At 40.6% G+C, this 20,857-nt stretch overlaps 1 long non-coding RNA gene across 1 annotated transcript in view; it reads left to right on the top strand.

Moving 5' to 3' along the window:
* The first annotated feature begins 17,937 nt into the window (after positions 1-17,937).
* LOC102149171 (uncharacterized) overlaps positions 17,938-20,857 on the top strand; it is a 39,499-nt gene continuing 36,579 nt past the window's right edge. The window contains exons 1-2 of the long non-coding RNA XR_002809355.2: positions 17,938-18,099; positions 18,759-18,943. This is a non-coding gene — a long non-coding RNA (uncharacterized lncRNA). The remainder of the gene's footprint in view (positions 18,100-18,758; positions 18,944-20,857) is intronic.

Below are 20,857 nucleotides of genomic sequence, written 5' to 3'. Positions count from 1 at the left end.
GATCAGGATAGGAAAGTATCCACAGAAATTCATTGTTGACCTTATGTGGAACAGTTGCCATGGTGGGGGCAGAAGCCAGATTGTAGCGGATTGAGGAATGAATTAATATTTATGTTGACATTAAGAAAAGTGTCATTCTAGAAAGTTTAGCCAGGAAAAAGCTTACCTTTAGTTTAATCATTGTCTTTGTTAGTTTTAGCTAAATGACAATTTAAATAGCTTACTGATAGAATATAAAGACCCCACACACGCACATTTTCCTCCTGCATAAAAAATCACTGGGGCCGGCTTGGTGGCGTAGAGGTTAAAGTTCATGCACTCCACTTCGGCAGCCTGGGGTTTGTGGGTCCGGATCCCAGTGGGGACCTACATACCACCCATCAAGCCATGCTGTGGCAGTGTCCCACATACAAAAAAACAGAGGAAGATTGGCACAGATGTTGGCTCAGGACCAATGTTCCTCACCAAAATAACAACAATAATAATAATAATAATAGATTCCCCTTAATGGTGTATCAACAGTCTTCCCTATATTTTTATAAAATAGGTATTGTAAAACTAGCACTTATTTTGTATTCGTAGCGGTGTCCTACACATAGAAGAATAAAAAAAAGACAGTGAGTTTACAGGTTCTGTGTAATACAGAAACAAATGAACGTCTACCATAGCTATGAGTTTAAAAAAAAGGAAACTAAGCAAGTATTGTCTAGCTTCACTGAGTAGTGCAATCTTAGTCTGATTCTCTTTTCTTGTATCCCTTTGAAGTCAATGAGAATTCGGGATTTTTTTCCTTCTTCTTCTCCCCAAAGTCCCCGAGTACATAGCTATATATTCTAGTTGGAGGTCCTTCTGATTGTGCTATGTGCTGTGTCCACGCTGTCTCAGCATGGCCTGATGAGCGGTGCCATGTCCGCACCCAGGATCTGAACCGGGGACACCTGGGGCCTCCAAAGCAGAGCACGCCAACTTAACCATTTGGCCACGGGGCCAACCCAAGAAACTGTTTTTCAAAAAGTCTCATTTAAAGCTTATTCAGCCTACTTTGAGTTTTGGGGGTCTTTTTTTATGAGGAAGGTTGACCCTGCACTAACATCTGTTGCCAATCTTCCTCTTTTTCCTTGAGGAAGACTGTTGCAGAGCTAACATCTGTACCTGTCTTCCTCTATTTTATGTAGGATGCCACCACAGTGTGGCTTGACTAGTGGTGTTAGGTCCGCACCCAAGATCCAAATCTGTGAACCCTGGACCACCAAATGGAGAGCGCAAACTTAACCACTGCGTCTCCAGGCCAGGCCCCAACATACTTTGTTTAAAATCACAATATTCTCACCAGCTCTGGAAATAGTAAACAAGCCACTAGATCTAATGAAAAGCAAGATGTAGATTTGTAAATTTGGAGTTTTTTTTTTAAGGAAGATTAACCCTGAGCTAACATCTGCCGCCAATCCTCCTCTTTTTGCTGAGGAACACTGGCCCTGAGCTCACATCCATGCCCATCTTCCTCTATCTTTTTTTTTCTTTGTTAGGAAGATCAGCCCTGAGCTAACATGTGCTGCCAATCCTCCTCTTTTTGCTGAGGAAGACTGGCCCTAAGCTAACATCTGTGCCCATCTTCCTCTACTTTATATGTGGGACGCCTACCACAGCATGGCTTGACAAGTGGTGCCATGTCTGCACCTGGGATCTGAACCTGTGAACCCCGGGCCGCCGAAGTGGCCCGTGCACACGTAACCGCTGCGCCACTAGGCTGGCCCTCTTCCTCTACTTTTTATATGTGAGACGCCTACCACAGCATGGCTTGCCAAGCGGTGCTATGTCACCGGGGTCCGAACTGCAAACCCAGGCCACCAAAGTGGAACGTGCGCACTTAACTGCTGCGCCACCAGATCGGCCCCAAGAACTTTTTTAAATATGTAGTCAGATAATTCAGACAAAAGCAAGTGTATTTAACATCCTTTCCCTGCTAAATAAACCAGGTTCACTGCAGTTAACCAACATCGGTCTTCACTAGAATTATGCTTGGACTGTTCCCAGTGACAACTATCTAGTATGGCTTGGTGCTTTGGTAAGTATATTAAATGTAAGTGCAAACTGTGAAAAATAACAAGAACCCTTCTATAAATTCAAGGTTTTAATACTGTCTTTTGCGGATGTGTAATCATGTTTGAAAGGATGACTAACATCCACTCTACTATGGACAAGACTTAAAACAAATCAAAACTATGGTTTTTTAAACCAGTAAACCTTGGGGGTATGGCTGATTTTATTCCTTAGCGACCCCTCCTTTTCACAGGTGAAAAGTTTTACATCAGATTTCCTCTCATTATAACCTCTCAAATGTTGTCCGGACCAGCAACCCACTCTCTTTAAACAAATACCAGCCAACCAGGAAACCATGAGGTTTTATTGTGCTATAAAATAGACCAGACTTTCCAAACCTTCACAGGAATGAACCTGGCTAAATCTTTACTAAAAATAGTTTGAAAATAAACTGTAGGCTCCAAGTTTCTCTAACAATCAAAATTCCTTCATCCTTCATCAACCTCATTCTCAAGCTCTTTACTCTTCCAGAGCTCCATCACAAGCAGTTTCCCTGCCACATGTTCATAAGAACTGAAGAGTGCACTTCTATTCGTCTATTTAGATATAAGAATCAAGAAAAACGGTAGCTTCATTCCCTGCATACATTCACATTTGTCAAAATTCTGTTTCAAATTTTCCACTACCAGCACTACCAGCACCTAAATTGTGAGCTGCTTCTTGTGGTATATCATGGGCATAGAGAGAGTGAATTTTACAAAGAGTTAAGCCAGATCTTCAGCTTGAAAAAATAGATTCCTTTGATTCCACTCAGCAAATATTTATCAATTTGAACCCCGTTCTAGGTACCCTGAAGGAATGTGTGTTGCACGCATGTGTGTATGTTTCGTGTGTGTGTATGTTGCGTGTATGTGTGTTGCACGTGTGTACGTGTTTTGAGATGGATCGGTTGTCAATGGCCAGTGGGGACCAAGACATATACAATGCAAAGTGGAAGACACTAAGAGATAACCAAATTGCAATGGGGATCAGGAAAGAATATATGAAGTAGGTGGGATTTAAAGTCTGTCTTAAAGGATGGGTAGGCTTCAGAGATGAGAGAGGAGGGCATTGCAAGGAAGAAAAAAGAGTATGAAAGTCTTCATGGAACCACTATTTTATCAGAACATAAAGTTGAAGAATCATAAAAATTTAAAAATTATGAAACACCCACAGCATGTCATGTCCTCTAATTTTCTATCTCTAATCCTCACAGCAATCTGAAGGTAGTAATAATAATACTCGCTTTACATAGGGAGAAACTGAGGCACAGAGAAATTAATTTGGCAAAAATTACTCATCCAGTGATTGGTGGAGCCCAAACCCAGACAGTATGACTCCAAAGCTTCTATGTGCTTTCCATTGCATTGGTAATTATTAAACTTTGGTACACAAAAGTCATCCAGATAACTTTTACCCAAATGGTAAAAATGCAGATTGCTTTATAAACCCAAACTCCAAAGATTCTGATTTAGTAAACCCAAGATGGCACTGAGGAATCTGCATTTCTACCAAGCACCTCGAATGATCCTGATGCAAGAGGTCCAGGAACCACATTATCCTGAGATAGACCAGGGCAGTATTGAGTAGGATGTAAGATGACCTTGAACATACTTAATCATTAGTGTTATGGACTGAATTGTGTCCCCACAAAATTCACATGAAGAAGCCTTAACTCTGAATGTGATTGTATTTGGAGACAGGGTCTTTAAAGAGGTGATTAGGTTAAATAAGGTCATAAGGGTGGGACCCTAATCCAATATGACTGTTGTCCTTATAAGAAGAGGAAGAGACACCTGGGGTGTGCCTGCACAGAGAAAAGGCCGCGTGAAGATGCAGCGAGAAGATGGCTGTCTGCAAGCCAAGGAGGGAGGCCTCAGGAGAAACCAACCCCGCCAGCCCCTTGATCTGGACTTCCAGCCTCCAGAGCTGTGAGAGAATAAATCTCTGTTGTTCAAGCCACCCAGTCTGTGGTAGTTTGTTATGGTAGTCCTAGCACACTAGTACAACGAGCTAAATTAACTTTCTGCTTCTCTTAAGCTGCGTACATCTGTCATATATCAAAAGCTGTGCCAAAAAAAGATCCCTAGTTATATTCACTATCATAAAAGCTCACATCTACATGGCATTTTATAATTTACAAAGCCTTTTTACATGGTCTGTTACACTTGAACTTTGCAACAATCTCTGACGTAAGCAAAACTCAATAAGGCAATAGGACCTGCCCAGGTTTCTTACGAGTTGTGGGGCTGAGTTCAGGTCTCTAGGCCCCAAATTCCAAGTTCATTTTTCATACATCACACACACACACACACACACACACCCCATGAAGTATGGTTATTATGTAAAACACCCATCTAGGCAAATGTCTTTCTTTAGCTCTAGGGAGTAAATACATTTACCCCTATTTTCTAGTTAAGTGATTTCAGGAATTCAAGAGACGTATCCAAACGTTAATAGCATAGATGAGATCAAAATACTGTACAAGATTCCTAATGTCCAATTCTCCTCTCAAACAATTGACCAGGCAGGAACAAAATTCTCCAATTTATATGGATGGAGATAATGTTTTTGGTCCTTTAGGGCACACACTTTTGAGTGGTTTTCTAGTAATAGGAATGGGTTTTCTCAGATGCCAAGTGATATAAATGTGCAGAATGCCAGCCTGTACAATGGACTACAGTTTAAGTAACAGTAGAAGTTGTAAATAGGGGGAAAAAAAGTGAAAGCAGTTGAAGATAGAGGAAGTGATTCCTTTACTTTCATTTTCTTTTCTTTTGCTAGTACTTCCTCCTTTTATAGGGTAGCAAAAATAATAAATTGTGGATTGGTATTTGCAGAAAAGAATGTAAACAATTTTTAGAGATCTAGTACAGGAAGAAGTCTGTCTTCTTTATACTCTACCATTTTCTTGTTAGCTAAGGTCTCATTTCCCCAGTGGCATTATGTTAGTTTGTGTCCTCTGAGAAGCAGGTGCCAAGATGGAATCAGACATGCAAAAGATTTATCTGAGGGAAATGCCTGTGAGGGATAAAGAGAAGAAATACAGAAAAAGCAGGGAGAGGCTTCAGACTGTGATGCAATTCTGACACCAGGGAAAGAGAGGGAGAAGGAAAGAGGATTAGGTAGAAAGAGCCTTACACTATAGCACAGTTCTAAGAAAATTTCAACCAGGCCAATGGGGAGTCCTCAAGCCAAAATCATCTGTTACAGGAGTCTCTGTCTCACAGAAATGAGCTTACATTAGTACCCCTGCCCTGCTGTCATTGGCTAAGAGAAGCCCAAGGGAAGTGTTGGCTCAATGCAAAAACAGGGGTGGATCCAGAGGGTAAGGGTTTGGTCAAATAGCCAAATTATGCTCCCCACGGCAGATCTGAGTGGCATATTTTCGTGATTGCCACAGTCTACCCCATGCTCTGGACAAATCTGCTTTTCTATGCAGATTTAGGGAACAGATCCTCCACGCTTCCTGTGGGCCTTTTCTCCTGAGAGAAAGCTCAGAAGAAGGAGGTTAGTGAGACTAAGCAGGGTCCCCATTGCTGCAGCTGGTCTTGGGACTGCGTGTGGTTCTCATCCTCTCCCTCCTCTATCGTCCGTCTAAATTCCCATTACCCTCAGCTATCAGCTTGGCAAGTCTTGGTAGCTTATCTCATGGTCTGACCCAAGTCTTCATTCCTGAAGGGTCTTAGTCCTGTGCAATCATACCCTTTTCAAGTCAGGGTTGCTGCCCATGTCCATTCAGTTATGGTGGACCAACGAAGTACCAGGAGGCTTCCAAGTAAATCACCTGAGTTCCATATATATTCCTATCCCTGTTGTGTAAAAGCAGCACTATCTCCTCCTAATGGTCAGGGTTGATTATCCCTGCTAAGATTGTGACTCCTCTTCTCACCTGCTGGTCTATAGACACAAGGAGTCCAAAGTGCCCTGGCAGTATCCATAGTTTACAGTTCAATGAGACACTTGCTGTGTCCTCTGACAAGAGTGAACCCTTCTGGGGGCCAGAACCTCCAGCCCTACAGAGCCCATAACTGCAGGTACAAGAAGCACAAAATCCCCTAGTGGGTTATTGGAAGTGATGGTAAGTGGAGCCATTCCTGATTCCACCCCTTGCTGTCCATCATATTCTTCCTGTTAGGTACATGGCACCATAGAGAGGTCTCTAATTTAGCCCAGATCCCCATGTCATCCACCACAGTTGCAAAAGCAGCCCTCCCCCCGCTCATACCTATGTTTATATGGGGTTAAGGGGGAGAGAGTTCCCATATTACGAACTGAAGGAGGAGGAAAAAGCCTGAGCTTTTCTCTGCAAAGGATGGTATTGCATCGTTTCAGAGTGTTGCTTCTGAGCTGTGCCTTTAGAAGGCTATTCCAGTGTTCTACGAGGTTGGATGCTTCTAAATAATGCAATACATGATACAGCTAGTGCATCCCCTGGTCACAAGTCCAATCCTGCACCTCCTTCACAATGAAGTATGCCGCCTGTTCAGAGGTTTATTGTGTGGAATTTCATATCCGTGGATCAGGCATTCTTTAAGCCCCTGGATTGTGGTGCTGGCTGAGACATTGCAATCAGAAAAGATAAGCTGTACCCAGAATAAGTATTTATCCCTGTGAGGACAAACAACTAGCTCTTATAGTTGACTTATTACCAAGTGGCCAGTTGGTTTTATCAAGAAATAATGATATATCAGCATTGGTCTCTGTTGCTGACGGGTTAAATATTCAGGAGCAGCACAAGCTAGATCAGCTTTGATAATGTGAAAAGCCATGCTATTGGACCCATGCATAGCCTGTCTTTGCCACCATGGCAATTTTGTCCATATGTCGATCATGGCAGTTCCAGGGGGGCCAAGGACAAAGGCTGGCTTATGTCCACTGGTCCAGTTATTATCTCTACTTGGTTATTCAGTACCTTTTCCATGGTGGATGCTTTCGTGTGATACAAAACTCTTCAAGTTCATCTACATGCCTCTACCCTCTTGTCTCCAATTTTCTGATTCTTTTCAGGCCACTTGCCATATCTGTATATACCGGGCCACCTCTCATTCCACAAAAGGTAAATGATTAGGTGCACTGTTCATAGTTCTACCCATCAGGAAGATTTTCCCTCTCCACTGTTTTTCAAGGCTATCCTTGAATGTGGCTATAATGCAGCCATGGTCCATTTTCAGCTTGTACTCACATACAGATCAAACCCATCCATAAATCAAGCTCAGGCTTTTTTTCTCCTTCAGGTAGTCATACAGGACATCCCCTCCCCCGCCCCGGCAATATGGCCATAGGAGCAAGCTGAGGAATGGTGGTGTTGCAACTGTTGAGGGGCGTGCAGGTCTGGGCTATCTGCTCATGTGGTTTACTGTGTCTTCTATCCTGCTTGGGCTCAATCCCAGATGTATCATTTCCATATTAAAATGGACTGCTACTGAGCCTATCCAACTTTATGATTTGACGTATCCGACAGAAGCCAGCTTATAATGGGCAGCTCTTGGAACCATGGTCACTCAGTACCCCATGAAGCGTTTTGCCCCTGCCAAGCCTAATAACTCACCAAGAGCTAGTTCTCAAAAGGCATATAATTCTGTACTGCAAATGGCATGGTCTTACTCTAGAATCCCAGGGACCTGCATTGTTATTTTCCCAATGGGGTTTGTCAAAAGACACTTCACCTTTATCCATGACTGACACCTTCAACACCATAAGATCTGCTGGATTGTATGGCCCAAGTGGTGGGGCTATTTGCACCGTGGTGTGGACCTCCACACTCAAAGCTGGCAGCTTCCTATGTCACTCAGTATATGGAGCAGTATTTATAGGCTTGCAATGTGTTTCCTCCAAAACCCAAAGAGGCCTGCCAGGCACTGTGTTTCCTTCTTTGTGGTAGCAAATGCAAGATGCACCAATTTTCTTTTACTTTGGTGGGGATATCTTGTCACGCTTCTGACCACTAGACCCATAAAAACTTCACTAATATGGCAGATCCCAGGATCTTCATAGGATTTCTCTCCAACCTTCTGTAACACTGTATCTTACCAAGGCTTTCAGCATATCAGCCATTTCTTGCTCATCCTCAACAATCAGCATGATGCTATCAATGTAATCTATCACTGGGATGTTCTGTGAGACTTCCAGGCAGACCAGGTCTCTTGAGAGTGTATTATGACAGAGGGCAGGAGAGTCAAAGCCCTGAGGCAAAAGCTTCAATAAATATTGTTGTCTATCCCACAGGAATGTGAACTGTTTCTGATCCTCTCTTCTAATTGGAATAGAAAAGAACACGTTTGCCGTATAGACTGCCACATACCATGTGCCTGAAACCTTATTAATATGCTCTATCAACTATATGACGTCCAGCAAATCAGCTGCAATTTGGGTCATTAATTGCTTGACCTTGAACTCCTAAAAGGTAGGTTACCCAGCCTTATATATCTTTGTATCTAGAGCACCTACGACAGCACCTAGCACTTAGCAGACATTCTATATCTATTTTAGAAATGAGTTAATAAATTGAGTATGAAATTCAAGAAGATGCCTACTTAGGTTGATTTAGATGAACTGACCTTAACTCATAGGCTTATTATGAGGACTAAATGAGTTACTGAAAGTAAAGTGTTTACAACAGTGCCTAACACCTGAAAAGCACTCCGTGTACCTTAGTAATTTTATTTTCCCAGGTCCTAAAGAACCATCAGATACAACAGAGAGATGTGACATTAGGCTACCTTCTTGACCAGAATCTTAAATAAAATGTGAGATGTGAGTTGCCCTTTAACGTGAAGGTGCCTGGAATATTTTTTCTAACGGGATTAGGTTTCCAAGGAAAATGCAAAAGAAAAATGGCTGTAAATCTGGAAAGAAATAATTGCTTATAGAAACAGACATTTAACCTAATGGGAAAAAAGGGTGGTTACTGTGTGTCAATACATTGCCAGTGATGCTATATTTAAGATAATTTCAGGAAATCTTGAAGTTCAAATTCTTGACAAATGCTTCTCACTAATAATAAAATGAAACAAGATCTTGAACCAAAATGAATAAATGCATTTGTGCTCACTAGCCACCTCACAAAAATGACCTTTCCCATTACCTAAATGTCTGTTTCTATATTAAAAAAAATAACACACACATTCACATTTTTCATCTCTGTCTGAAATAGGTCAGTATAAGAGCCAGTACAGGAAAATAAAAAAGTATTATACCAAGATACACACACACCTAGTCTTATTAGAACAAATATCATTTTTCTTGCATAATACGGTGATTGAGAGAACTCAAAGTTGTTATCCTCTGGCATTAGCTTAATGGTCAAATTTTAAATGATCTTGATAATTCAGGGAACTGCCAAGTTTCATTATACTTTCCCCAAAATTGTCACAGTGAGAGCTGTGAAATAATTACAGGATTTCTAAGAAGGGATCCACACTTAATACTTTTAAGAGATCTAGGAAAAGGGTATTGGACAAAATTTAAATAGGGCTTCTTTCATCTACAAAAAAAGCTGAGCCACTATGACAAGCCTCCAGTACCCACTCTCAGTTATCAACATGCCATCTCACAACTTGGTTTGACAACGTCAAAACTTAGGAAATTGCTTTGTTGTTTTATTGCCAGTATCTCTGTCATTACAGAGCCTTCCAGAACAGAATCACCAGACTGAATTTATTCTGCCAGTGAGTCAGTTGCTTATTAGCACATTTGACATCCAGATGGTTTGAGACAAAGGCTAAACGAGGGGTAACTCCCAAGTGTAAGCAGTGGAAACTCTCTTCTGCTGAGAGACTCTAGTCTACTGGGCTGTGGGCCAGGGCTTGGGGTTCTTTCACAACCTCCCAGGACTGCCGTGGCCTTCTCTATAACCCTTGTAAGTTGCGTCACCTGAGAGGCGAAGAGTTAAACTGGCTGCACAGTCTGAACTGTGAAGGCTGGAAATAAATCCGAATGGACCAATAGCCTTATTCTGTTTCATGAATAAACAGAGGAGTTCAGGCCTGGGACCCTATAAAGTTAAGTCAATATTAGTTATAGAGGTAATCCTGTTTGTTCATTCTTCTGTTATAGTTGTTTTTGAAAAAAGAACTCAAGTAGAGCTTTTTCGTATGTTATAATGGTAAAAATACCATTTAAAACACACACATACACATCCCCCAGCCAAGAACGTTTGTAACCAAATAGAAAAGAAATCACTGTTGTCTTTACTATTAGGTACATGAGAATTAAGGATGTTTTCCCAATATCCTTCAAGTATAAAACTTAAAATAAAATTAGTTATGAAGTGGGAAATATTCATCTAGTTCTGATGCCATGTAGTCACCTTATCACAATTATTAAGATAAAGATAAGTAAGTGATTGCTACTAAAACCCTTTAGTTCTGCTTATTGGGCACAAATTTCTCCCAGTACGCATTGCCTAGAAATTATAAGTAACAAGGTCTGAGTAAGACAGTGTTTAAACTTCGAGGGTACTAGGACAATGATTTCTAACCTCTTTGAAGTTGTGACACCCTATCTCATTTGTTAGATTTCACAACTGTTACTCCTGTCGTACCATCCCCCACACTCCCAAGAAAAAATTATTAATCTATTACACAGAATTTTTTTAAAACTCTTAAATGAATTTAAATTCATCTTACTTTGCTTCAGGGTTTTGTTGTGCTGTTAATTTTTTTAAAAATAACTTCCTCGTCTCTGATGCCTAAGCAGCCCAAAGCTTGGGCCTGAATTAAACTCTTCCTGCTGTATTCTTTTAGCTCTTTATATAAATCTAGGTTACAGTATTTTAACATTGTATTTTTGTTGGTTAATTGTAAATCCTTCTCCCTGGCTGAAATACAAGGACCATGTCAGATTCATCTTTTTTCCAGAATTTCTAGCACAATGCTTAATACAGAGGAAGATTTAATAAATGTTAGTTGAATGAATTAATTAATGAATGTGCAGCGGCCTTGGAGGCAGAAACACACCCAGGATGTCAAAATTACACAACAGAGAACCATTATTCTAGTTGTTTAAAAATGGATCCACATAAGGTCCTCTGTTCTAGACCCCAAATCCAGTGAGAGAATGGATACAAAACACTTTATAAACTGTGAAATTCTACCTAAATGTGAGCAAATTTCACCCTTACTTATTATTTAGCAGCCTTCAGGGAATAGTTTCCGAATCTGTGAACCAACAGTCTGTGAAAACAAGAATGAACTTGGCTCATTGGAATAGGTGGACCATGGAAGGATTAGTAAACGGAAGCAAGTTGACAAAAAGTTGTCCCATAATACAGTGGAAGTCCAGTTTCAGAAAACTGGGTCTGTTATTCATTTCTGTGTCCTGGTTATAAATGACCATTTCTTTAGATGTTTAGGATTTGGATAATTCCATATAGCATTCCAGAAATATGTTACCAGGTACAAAATACACAGGCTTGATTGGTCAAGGAAACATGAAACATTTGGATAACTCTATTGAGAGGCTAAAATAACTGATGCATTTTGAAGTGACCATTGGTAGTAAGCTTCAGCGGTTCTGGAAGATGCAATAAAAATATCAGGGCAATTTGACAAGCTACTGTGGTTCAAATAGATGTTAGTGGTAGCCAAAGTTCACAAATTATGTCAATGAAGCTGGATTCCATTAAGTCAATCAGTAACTAAGGAAATAGTTAATTGAGATATAATCACAAACTAGAAAAACAGGATAAATTAAAGAAGTAAGAGAAATAATCACATTTCTCGATAGTCACATGCTATCAGACAGCAGAATCTGATGTCTGGAAGATAAAGCAGACAGATTTCAAAAATGGAAAAGGAGGTCATGGGCTAGGGCATGAGTAATTCCATAAAAGCAGTCAAATGGGAATCTTTCTGAAAAGCAGATGACGTCCTCACAGAAGGAAATTGCCTAAAAACCACTAGAACATAGCTCCTTTGCTGCAAGCATGCTCTGCCCAAGGTTACACGGCTAGTAGGTTGCAAAGTGGGTTTTCAAAACCAGATTGAATGACACCAAAGCCCACCTCCTCTACAATGTACTTCTCTCTGCTGGACAAGGGATAAACAAGATATGCGCCAAGCTGCCAGGCTGTGTTGTTGCTTACCACCTTTTCCGATTCCAGTTTCAGAAAAGCCACGAGTAGCAGCAGCAGTAAGTAGGAAGCTTTCAGCTTGTCCAGCTCACCTGTTAAGCCTTTATATTAAAAATAAAAGCTAGGTGTTACAGAGGCTGAGGATGAACTCAAACCAAGGAGGTGAAGTTCTGAAGCAGCCAATCTATTACTAAGATCTAACTAATCCTAGTGTGTAATATTCTTACTTCTGCATTTTCTGAGAATTAGAGAAAAATATCTATTTATTCATTCTTTCATTTAATAAGCAACTATGAGTGCTTACCATGTGCCAGTCACTGGAGATCCATAGATTAATAGAAAAAAGATCTCTGCTGTTAAGAAGCTTGTATGTGAGGAAGAGAGAGGGAGAGACAGACAAGCAAATAACTACAGTACAATGTGGCATTGATATTGAGAACTAAAAAAGTTATAAATATAGGAACATTATGTTGTTCCTATATTTCTATGTTTCTATATTTCAAAATATCTCTTCTCAATTCCTGATGTTTCCTTCCAGGTGGAGGGGGCTCCACAAGCATAATAAATACTCTTAACCTTCCTCCACCCTCAACTCTTTCTCTCCCAGGAGAAGAATTTACCGAATCTGACTGATGAATATGAGAAAAGAAAGTGAGCATGTGTAGGCAAGCCCCCTGTTTGTCCCCTCTGTCTTTCTGTCTGTTTGTCTCTCTCTCCATCTCTCTCCCTCTCCTCATAGCCAGCCTCCCTGCAAACAAGATCACTTCTCTGCTGTTCCATATCCTAAATTTTCCAGAGACAGCCCCTGTGTAAGGAAACCTGCAGAAGCCCGGCACTGTCTGTGACTAGGGTTTCACTCTTAGGAATTCTTGTTCATAGATACAAATCATGTTTTCCAACATCAGTTTTATCTATAATAAATATATTATATCTCAAGAGGCAATACAGTGTCACAGTCAGATGCATAGACACTGGAGCCAAACTGGTTAATACCCTAGATTAGCCACTTCATAATAGCCATGTGACTTTGTGCAAGTTACTTAACCTCCCTGTGCTTCAATTTTTCCACCTACAAAATGGGACTAAGAGTGTCTATTCATAGAGTTGTCGTGAAGATTGAGCTAACATATGTAAAGCACTTAGAACAGTGCCTGTCACAAAATAAGTGTTCTATAAGCTCAAATAAGTTTGAGCTATCATTACTATTATCATCGTTATTTTTTACTCCATCCTTCTTAATCTTTTATTTCTCAATTTATTGAAAACTTGGGCCAGAAGGAGAAGTGCTGTTTACTGAGATACTCCAACTCTCACCTCCAACAGTTATGGAAGTTTTAAAAGTCTTACACAGTTCTTAGAGTCATTGCCCTCTTGCTAACAGTTTTTGGTCCCCTTACCGAATGAAATCCGGAAGCTGCTATCAGTGGATTCCAAATGCCAGACAAAGCATCTCAGACTTTAGCCCAAACTGGGTTGAGGTTGCCAGAACTAATTAGTTGGGTCAGATCTTTTAGTCCCAGCTTTCTGATTTTCTTTTCAACCAGGTTGACTCCTCTGATCAAGGCAGGCAGGCAGTTCCTCATCTGATTCTCAAAGATTACTCCCATGTCCTCAGGTTTTCTGCACATTCCAGAGATCCCTCCTTGGTCTGGCCTCTGTATGTCCTACCATGGTCTTTGTAAAGCTCTCCTAGGAAAGCAAGGTTCTTCTCTACCTAGTCACAAGGATTCTTTTCCTGGATTCAGACTTGTCCCAAGGAGTTTAATGGGGGAAATCGACAGATAGGCAAAAATAGTTGTAACACAATGTGTTAAGTACAGTTAAAGAGATATCTAAGTGGTATCACAGGAGCGTACCAGTCAGGACAGGAAACAGACGGCGTACTCAAAAGGAATGATTAAAGAGAGTTTAATAAAGGACTTATTTACAAAGTTATAGGTAGAGTTAGGAATAATTAAGCAACAACTTTGAGAAATTGCTCCCATCCCTAAGCGTGAAGAGGCAAAGAAAAGGAGCTACTACCAAAATCCAGAAAGAAAGCTCTAGCTATAAGAGAGTTCTACCCAACACAACTCTTTCAGTAGATTAATGCAGCTCCTGACAATCTAAGGCCTGAGAGGGAGAGAGTTAGGGAAATATTACTACAATCTTGCTCTCTTCTGCCCTCTGAGCTTCTTCTAGTGCCTTTCATTGTTTAAATCCACCGGAAAGTCAAAGGGTAAGAAAATCGGGTTAATGTTGTCCAAAGAGGTCAGCCTCCAAGGGCACAGGGTTGGTAGAGAATGCTGGAGAGAGAGTCTAGAAAGGCAAAGAAAGAATAGCCCAGCCCAAAGAACAGAGGTACTAATTTTCCCAGAGGACTTCCAAGATGACCTCTTTTTTTTCCCTACTTTTTCTCCCCAAATCCCCCCAGTACATAGTTGCATATTTTAGTTGTGGGTCCTTCTAGTTGTGGCATGTGGGACGCTGCCCCAGCATGGCCTGACGAGAAGTGCCATGTCCACGCCCAGGACTCGAACCAGCAAAACCCTGGGCTACCGAAGCAGAGCACGCGAACCCAAACACTCTGCCACGGGGCCGGCCCCCAAAAATGACCTCTTAAAGCAGGTAATATTTGAGCTACGCCCTGAACAATAAGTAGAGGTTTACCAAGTAGGAAAGTGAGTAATGACATTCTAGGCAAAGAGACAGCATATTCAATAGCTCATAGATATAAAAAGAGCGCGCATGGTATATTTAGGCAAGCAATCCCATTTGTCAGAAGCACATAATTCTTGTGGAAAGATGGGTCTACAAAGACAATTTAGGACTAGTTTACAAATGTTCTTAAATGCCATGCTAAGACGATTAGACTCAGTCCTGTAGTTAATGAGGATCCATTTAAAGACTTTCAGCGAGAGAGTGACATGAGCATACTTAAGTTAGAAAAAGATAACTTTATTGTCAGTATAAAGGATGGACTAGAATAATGAGAGACCAGAAGTAGGAAGATCATTTTGGAAGTCTTTGCAATAGTCCAGGCAAGATAAAGGTGAGTGGCACTAAAGCAATGGGAGTGATAATGAAGCAAAAATTCTAGACCTATTCTGAAGATAAAATTAACAGAACTTGACAACCTAATAACTATGAGGAATGCCAGCAAGGATAGGCTCTAGACGAGCATCCAGTTTCTAGTTTGAGAGACTAGGTGGATGGTGGTACTGTTAATTATGGGAGAGGATTGAAGAAGACTAGGTTTGTGGAAGATGACATAAAGTTCAGCTTTACACATACTGAGTTTGTTGCGCCTGTGGAGTGCTAGTGGGGAAATGTCTAGTTGGCAAGGGCTAATAGATGCCCAGGACTCTGGAGAGAGACTGAAGAGCCCGATATACAGTTTGGGGAACAATTTTTTATGTGTGTGTGCCTATGTAAAATATAGCCACCAGATTTTTCTCATCCTCTGTAACTAACAAAGAAAAAAATGGGATTCATCATATAACAAAATAAACCACAATGAGAGTCAAATAATCCACTGCCAGTGCTCCTTGCCATGGGAAGGGTTTTCATTTGCTTGTTAGTAAAAGAAACTCAGAACTCATAACTTCATGGTAGTTTAGGAATGTTCTCTAAAAAACAAACAAACAAACAAACAACCCTCAGTTTTGAAAACTGAGTGCTATTTGCTCCTTAAATTTAAGCTCATTTATTTTGTAAATAAACTCCAATAAACTTCCATAGCAGATTCATTTTATAATATAAACTCGTATCTCAGTGACATGCAACTGTTCTTCAGCTGAGGCATTTCGTAATACTGTGTCCAGAAAAGTGCTTTCCCTCGTAGTAGGTAGATAATAAATATTTACTGGATGAATGGATGGTAGACAGATGGATAAATGAAAGCAATAGATTATATTAATGTTGATTTTGTTAGGAGTTTGATATGCATAGAAAAGTGTGTAAAAAACATAATTAGGGGAGAATTAGACGCTATCTGGTTTTGCTTCATCAGTGGAAGAAAGCCAGAATTAGACAACTACCAGTTTGTCCTTTGTGTCCAGCTGCCACAACCAGCTTACTTAAGAACTGAAATATTTTCTTCTAGTTCCTTGCTCTGTTACATGATCATGGGTATAGGGTCTCACAACTTTACGTCTTTTGTATAGTTCCCAGAATAATTATTTCGAAATCTTAGACACATAGTTCTAATTATCTGAAACCAATGGAAATCTACTATAGTATATAATGAGACACATAAAACTAATTGATTTTTGACTCAACTTTATAAATGATCAACATGGGACTTAATATATCTATTAAAAGTTGTAAAATTATTGACTAGACTATTTTGTTAAAATCCTCTTTTCAAAATAGTATTCAAAATAAGTTTAGAAAAAATGTTCTGCTGGGGCTGGCCCAGTGGTGCAGAGCTTAAATTCGCACGTTCCACTTTGGCAGCCTAAGATTTACCGGTTTGGATCCCAGGTGCAGACACGGTTCGGTGTGGCAAGCCGTGCTGTGGCAGGTGTCCCACATAGAAGGTAGAGGAAGATGGGCACAGATGTTAGCTCAGGGCCAGTCTTCCACAGCAAAAAGAGGAGGATTGGCAGCAGATGTTAGCTCAGGGCTAATCTTCCTCAAAAAAAATAAAAAATAAAAAAAAGAGAAAAATGTTCTGCTTTGGTGGTTGTCCTTCTTGTGAAATTTGGAATGAGTTATCAATATACTATATAACCATGTCCCTTCCCTATCTCAATCTTAATGTAGTCTCTTTGTCTTCAGTGGGCACTATCAACACTACATTTTTCATCACTCATCTGGCTGGCCCACGTAACAAATGGAAAAATTTCTTTCCAATTGCTGCCTCTCAAAAGACTGAAGTGCAGATACATGCAGTCTAAAGAGAACTGGATGTCAAGTTAAGTCATAGCACAGCCCAAATACCCACAGATCATATGATCCCTGGGTAAACGGAGCCTAAGTCTAAATGACTGGGTTAAAGGTAACAGGAAGACACAGGAATACTGACGATGCTTGACAAACTTAACCTTTCATTAAATATTTAAAATACATATATTTTATTTATGTCTCTCTCCGAAAGGGTACGGTCCATGTCCCAGTCATCTATGTATTTTTCTCAGCACCTAGCACAATATCAGTTGCCAGTAGAATGAATTAAGAAATTGCCCCATATGTAGTTTTTCCTTCTCTCTAATTTTTTGTTTTATCCAATTTTTCTTTAATGAATATAAACTGATTAATAAAAAAGTAATTAAAAGTCCAATGTTTTATTTGTGTTTTAATGTGTATATTTTTATGCAGATCTATGATATTGTATGTAATATATATCTATATATAAAATCATACTTATAATTGAAGGAAAGTAGGGAAATAGTTTAAAACCGTGATTTGTGAATCAGTACATAATACAATTTCAACATCTTATGATAATCTGTTAGTTACAATACAGAATATTTAAATACTGAATATGTATTTGTGTTATTCCAAAAGATGGCTAGCAAAAACTGAAATGAATGTTTTGGTTGTTTTCCTATGACACAACTGGGTGAAAAGCAGAACTGCACAGAAGTTTCATAATAAAACTCCAAACCACATTAGATTTGTCTATTGTCAGGTTTTGTTACATTCCCCCTAACTCAACCCAGACTCCCTAAGGTTGGCAAACAGGGCAAAGTTTGAGTCAAAACCACGCCCTTCCTTTGAGTTTTAGGGATGCCCTTAGAATTCTGGGAGAAACCAAAAGAAACTGCAGTTTCATCCTCCAGATGAGGCAAGTCTGTCACTTTCAGTGTTTATTCAAATTTCAAACTCAGCCCAACAAACAAAGACAGTCTCCCGGGAGGGGAAGGAAAAGAAGGGCAGAGGAACCCTGAAGTTCTATTCCACTCAGAACAAAGTGTTGATGTTGTGAGATTCCCTAGGAGAGGGAGCAAGATAGGAAGAAGGTAGGTCATGGAGGGAGGAAGGGCAGGAAGGCAGAAAGGGGGGAACCAAGGAGGAGAGTATGTCGTAACCAAAGATTAGGATTCATCCAATTCTGCGGTCCTGAGCGCCAAGAAAAAAAAATTCACACCAACCTAATCGTGTTCATTTGTCTGCACTCTGGTTCCATGTCTGAAGTAGCTTGCATTCATAAACGATAATTAAAAAGACAATTTAAGCATAGAGTTTTACTCTAAGGAAATAAAACTCTGAGGAAAAAAATCTAACATTGGAGAATTTGCTTAGTTGCCCTACTTCTGTCGTTTATACTTATTCCCTTTAGCTATTCCTATAAATAACACACTAGAAACCAATTTTCATCTCAATTTTCAATTCCTTTTCTGTTTATAATAGTCAGTATTTATTGAGTAATAACCTCTCTTCAGGCATGTGCTAAGTATTTTCCATACTTCTCTGGGGAAATGGTTACTCCCCACTCTTGATATCTCTTTCCACATGGGGGGGGGGGGGGCAACCATTAGAGTAATCTTCCTGGGCTGTATACACCTAATACCTCCCAGGAGAAGAGAAGCAACTTTGATGAATTTGGGGTGTGGATCAGGGCACATGATAAAGATGAAATGTAACTGGTGTTCCCTTCCTCTTCTCCGTTCTCTTTCAGATATTCCAGCCTGCAAAAAGCATGTGTTCTGGTCTGCTCTCAGCGAGGGCAGTAGCAGAGTGATAAAGGTCCTGTTCCTGCAAGGCTGGAAAAAGACAATGACAAGTCAAGTCCAGGCCTGGGCTGGATATTGATCTACTAGGAGACTGTTTCCCGGGAATATTATGCAGCTCAGAAAGGTGAAGGTGAGAATTTCTTTGCTTTTGGCTAATACAGAATGCAGAGATTTCATATGTCTCACTATAGGAGACTCCACAAGGCAAAACTTAGAGGTGTGTGTAAGAAAAATGCAAGTCTGGGCCAGAAAACAAAAGGAGAGACAAAAGGAAAAGTGTATACTAAAGCGAAAGAAAGAAGGTGCTTAAGTCCAGCAGTAGTACTAGACATACCGTAGGTAGAGGGAAAAAGGGAGCAACCTAAAAAGCAGGTGGAACTTTTATAAACTCAGATGACTCTTTCTGAAAAATAGCAGTGGAACAGAGGAAGGAAATATACCACTAGAGTCCTAATCTCTTGCTGCAGAAAAAGATGTTACTAAAAGAAATGCTACTCAAGGCTTGTGATATTCAAAGTAGAAGACAAGGTCTTGAGTAGTACACAGCATAGGTAATAGAAACTCACTAGGCTCTTGGGAGCACAGGTTCCAAAAGCAGCTTTAATTCAGGTCTCTACTGAGGGTGATCATCCCGCTGAAACAACTGTAGAAAGCAGGAGGAAGTCATCATAGGAAGCAGGTGTCTTAGCCACGCAAGAGGTAAAGCCAACAACCCCTGCAGCTCAGGATTGAAGCGCTGTTTGTAAGACATCGTGGAGGATATGGAACTAGACAGCCCCACTCTTTACAGCCTGGGATGCTTAAACATGGGACTCAATGGAAAAAGGTAAAGTAAGAGGTTCTGAATATGTTAGACAGGAAAGAACAGTACTTCACATAAAGTCTATTGACTGGGGCCGCCACCATGTGAAGAATTTTCAACTTTTTTAGAAGCCAGAAGTGTCACAAATGCCACTACATGTTCACACTGAGGCCACCCTTCCTGCCAGCTGCTCCTAGCCAATGACTGAGGATGTGTAAGGTACTAAAGCAGGCCCATTCCAGCGAGATACAGAGCTTCTCCAACAAGTGACTTTGGCTCAAGGATTTCCCATCAACCAGGTTTAAACTTTCTCGGAGCTGCACTGCATTCTAAGATTCTAAGAATCCTTTTCTTCTCTTCTTACACAGGTGTCAGACCAGCAGCATGGTTTGAAGGCTCTCCTTGTCTTCTCCAGTTCCCTTTTCCAATACATCTCTTACATGTCTGAGCCTTTCTTGGCAGTGGACCTGAATAACGCAATATGTAATTGGACAACTTGGCTAGACAAAATTTGGGTAGATAAATAAAATAGAAAATTGATTTTCAGCTTTGGGCACAATATTGTCTCTAGGTTAACTTATTTAACGTACACATCTAGCCTATTTAAGAGCATTCTTGGGCCAGAAATAACACTACTCACATGGGGAATACCAGGAGGACCCATAAAGGAATATGATTAGTGTCAGAGGAAGAACCTTATAAAAGTGAGAAGAGGGGGCCAGCCCGGTGGCGCAGTGGTTAAGTGCGCACGTTCTGCTTCGTGGGCCCAGGGTTCACCAGTTCAGATCCCAAGTACAGACATGGCACAGCTCGGCAAGCCATGCTGTGGTAGGCGTCCCACTTATAAAGTAGAGGAAGATGGGCACAGATATTAGCTCAGGGCTAATCTTCCTAAAAAAAAAAGTGAGAATAGGACTATCCTTATCATCGGCCGATCTCTTCCCCACAAGGGGATAGCCACAGCTTGGTTGAATATAGGCTAAATGGGCAAGCCCAAAGGATTAAGAGAACAAAAGTCTAGAAAATGTTAAGGGGTAAAACTTTCCCCCACCTCCATATTTTCCCTTGTGGAAAGAGCTTCACTAATGGAATACTCCTGTCGACTCTGTGCCAACCCTCTCACTCCTTTCCAGGAAAAAAGGAGTGAATTCTCTTCTTGATGAGTTAGGGAGAAAAATTTAAAAATGCTCATCTTAGCCCCTCCCTACCTCGTTTTAATCTGGGATCCACAGAGAGCATGCA

Source organism: Equus caballus, chromosome 7 (assembly GCF_041296265.1).
Source record: "Equus caballus isolate H_3958 breed thoroughbred chromosome 7, TB-T2T, whole genome shotgun sequence".
Lineage (NCBI taxonomy): Eukaryota > Metazoa > Chordata > Mammalia > Perissodactyla > Equidae > Equus > Equus caballus.
Note: the sequence above shows the minus strand (reverse complement) of the source record. Positions and strands in the feature narration are given on the sequence as shown.